The sequence below is a fragment of the Papilio polytes genome, unplaced genomic scaffold (assembly GCF_000836215.1).
Source record: "Papilio polytes unplaced genomic scaffold, Ppol_1.0 DF820889.1, whole genome shotgun sequence".
NCBI classification, from domain to species: Eukaryota; Metazoa; Arthropoda; class Insecta; order Lepidoptera; family Papilionidae; genus Papilio; species Papilio polytes.
The window spans coordinates 1-4,219 of record NW_013528315.1 but is presented as its reverse complement, the minus strand read 5'-3'; positions in this window follow the sequence as shown (position 1 = coordinate 4,219).

Below are 4,219 nucleotides of genomic sequence, written 5' to 3'. Positions count from 1 at the left end.
AGGAAGTTTGAGAGTAGCCCCCGTAGTAGAGAAGGTAAGGAGTAAAAGGTTAGCATGGTATGGGCATGTTATGAGAAGGGATGAATCGCATATTATAAGGAGAACGGTAATTATGAGTGTGGAAGGGTACATCGGTAGAGGTAGACCTAGAAAGAGATGGATGGATTGTGTAAAAGGTGACATGATCAAGAAGGGAGTGATGACTGAGATGACGTATGATAGAGTTATGTGGAGGACAAAAATCTGTTGCGCCGACCCTACGGGAGTAGGATACGGGGTTGATGATTAACCTTAATTAGGATATAGAGACAAGCACATTTCGAATATTTAAAAAGGTTTAGAATGAAAAACTATGCAATCACATTCCTGAATTGACCAATCATTATTATATGTAAGCCAACACACCAACCTTTTTAAGATAAAAAGTATATTATCATTTTTAATAGTAAGCAAGCCAGATTAGGCCAGCAATGAAGCTATACGTATTGTTTGGTCATTGAAGAATGTAAATCATATTCCACCAACCTGGTAATGGTAACTTTTACTGGAAAGTAAAGAACAAGCAAGATTTGGTTGTCACGAGGTATCCTGAATCCTATATTAAATAATTCACCAATATAAAAGATTTATCCTTATATTTGGATTGTCAGACGCCATAAACCTCCTGTAAAATGATGTGCTAGATCGCCAGATCTCACGTCCAGTGATTTTTTATGGGTTGCCTCATACAACGGAGAGCGATTCGAATCGTCAACGACCGAGCTCTTACCGATCTGCTAGATCGCCTGACTTTACGGAGAGACGTCCTTTCCCTGTGCATTTTTTACCGCATTTACCACGAGGAGTGTTCCGAGGAGTGGCTTGGAATGATTCCTGCCGCCGAATTTCATCGTCAAACGACACGATAGACTGGCACTCAATAACCGTGCGGTTTTTGCAGTACTTTTTGCGTCGCATAACCGCGTTGTGGAACGGTCTATCCTCGGCGGTAATTCCAAACCAATACGACTTGGAATTACACTTAGGGTCTATCAGAAAACGAGCCTATCATTTCCTCAAAGGCCGGCAACGCATCTCTGGTTCCTCTGATGCGGATGTCCATGGGCGTTGTTAACCACCTCGGTGTTCTCGCCACTCGTTTGCCCCTTTTATTACAAAAAAAAAACCCATACCACTCTAACCTTTTACTCCTTATTTAATTTTTAAATATATAAAACATAATTATGTTTTTCTATTCTCAACCTATCTTACTGATAAGATTATGTTGGTATTGGGTGTCCCGAAATTTATTTCCAACGATATGGTATTAGTAATCGAAACACTTAAATTTCGATTCGTTTCATGAATTCTCTAAAGCTCGCTACACACCTTCTATCTGAACAATCTTAAGCCCGCTATACACATTCAGTTTTAACTGAACAGTTGAACTGTACAATTAAATCATACGTATCAAGTAATCAAACATAAACATATCAAACAAAAAGAGAACTGTACAGTTAAGTCATATCATCTATACAGTTCTCTTTTCTGTTTGATTTAGCCTACATAGGTAAATTTTAACCGTACAGTTATAAACAGTGCAGTTAAAACAGAAAGTTCAATAAAATCGTACGTGTGTAGGCAACGTAACTAAAATATGAATGAAAACGAGAAAACTTTATTGATAAAATCAGTTGTACAATAAATCATATCAATCGTAACTGTTACTTCAACTATACAGTTCCCAGTTTTGTCAACACAAGTACCCTTAACAATCAGACTTTTCAGTTAAAACGGTATGAACAGGCAGTTTAGCTATTCGCTACTGCTATAAAAGTCTCGTGTACCATTGCTACTAGCGCGACCACTTCTTAACAAAATGTCCATCGTTTGTATAAAACTAAGAAGCTTTTTAAAATATTTTTAAGGCACAAACAATCTCTGACATAAAGTGCCTCTACCTAGTGAATTGCAACATGTAATCACAATTTCCCCCTAGTTTATTAACGAACGTTCTGTCGCCCGCAAACTTCGTTAGCGCAAATTTGGACCACCCGTTACGCCATTTTAACAGCGCGGAATTTAAAAAAAAGTAACCTATAATATGCCCGTCTATGTCAGCTATCCTTCAGTGAAAGTCTGGTCGAAATCGGCCCAGCCGTTTCGGAGGTTACCCGACACAAATGCGGTTTGCGGATAGACAGACAGACAACATTTTTTTAAATGCAATTTTCATTATCAGCAACGCAAATTTATCATATTCCTGAAATCTGGAATTTTTATTTTGATATTACATACACACACTCCAAATTTTTTATAAGTATAGAGTTTAGATAGCTAGATAGATTTGGGACAAGAATATATTTATTTAAATTAAATATAAAACTTTAGTTATAAACCATTTACATGTCTCAAAACAATAACATCATACACAATATCTCCGTAAATGATAACTCATGTGTATTTAAAATTACGATCTCGTTGTCAAACCGCACCTTCAAAAGGCTTTAGAAGTTATACAATACGATGTTTTTCCTCACAATTATTTCACGTTAATATGAAAATACTCGGTATTCATAATCGTATTATTGTACAGAAACAAATAAAAAGAAACTCTTGTCGGCAACCCTATAAAAACATATATGACTTCTAAATATTGCCTTTGTTATAAATCAATTCCATTATAAAATATAAACTAATAGCTGATTTTAATTTTGTATGTTTTGTCTATTATATACAGTAGATAGTTTTTTTTTTTTACGATTAGCTAACTTTAATCAGCTGTTTAATTTAACTAAAATACTTTTTTGTTTATACTTATTACAGAATTGTCTTGTTTAAAATAAGGGATGTTGTATGTAATCATTGTTTATGCATGTTAAGTATTTGAAGCAAGATGTGTTTATCTGTAATTGTAGTTACATGATGCCACGTGTGTTTGGATTACTAAATAGGAATCAATGAATGTCATGTAATTATGTTGATAAGCCTAATTTAAATAAATAAATAAATAAATAAATAAATAAATAAATAAAAAAAAAAGTGTTGTCTACATATCTTGGGTTCTAATCCCGCCATGTACCAATGCAATTTGCGATTTTAGATTTCCAAATTTCATATGTACATAATTTACCCGACGTTCTTACGGTGAAGAAACACATCGTGATGCAACCTACACATATAGTCGAAGAAATTCAAAGATATGTGTGAAGTCAACCAACACGCATTTGGCCAGCAAGGTTGAGTATTGCCTAGTCACCCCTTACTTACGGTAGGCTCCGAGCCCCTCAGTGGAGACATGTAGAAATCTGGTGATGGTGAATTATAGTCAAAAATATCGCAATTTAATACTTAAAATGACGATTTAATGATAACATTCTATAAAACAACTGTTTGAAATAACATTGTTCAGTGCAGTAACTAATCTCTTAGCAACAACGTGGCACACTGGCCACTAAGACCTACACCTTATTGATTATGGAAAAAGTTAAAAATAAGAGAAGGGCGGGAAGTTTCAACGAAAGCCGATGTAATTACATTTTTACAGTAATTACATTTTTTGGCAATAATGATATAAAAATATTTTAAGAAAGATTTTACCAACGAAATGAAATGAATTTTTGGCTGCCGCGATGCTGATAAAAATTTAAACAAAAATTATCTATCTAGACAGAATAGAACCCATTCCAAACCTTAACTAGTTGGTGCGGGCCCAGGGTTTTATAATTATTATTTTTACTCTCCATTTTCGCAAAATACATTGATTACAAATTATTCACAAATCAAGATTCAAAGAAAACGTAACGATGTTTCTATGAAGTCTACCATTTTCTAAAATTATCAAAGTTAGTGTTAGTAAGCCAAAGCAACTAATAAAGTCTTTTGATTGAGAAGATAATATGACTTTTAACGTATATTTTTCCTTGATTACATTCAGCCCCCTCTTTAACCTGTGGTTCACAGAGAGTTCAATGGTCGTGAAGCCTCGAGGAATTTTGCCGCCCACTAATCAGCTATGGCGACAAGTAATTGGAACGATCGGTGACCTTTTTTACCGCTTCCGCCTAGGTATTGAGGGCGTCGTTAAATTATATTAGGCCCTTCGTACACTAGACACCACTCTTGCCGGTAGAGAAAGGTCACCGATCGTTCAAATTACTTGTCCCCATAGCTCATTAGTGGGTGGAATTATCATCATCACCAGCTCACTATACGTCCCCACCGAGAGGCTCGGCGCCTA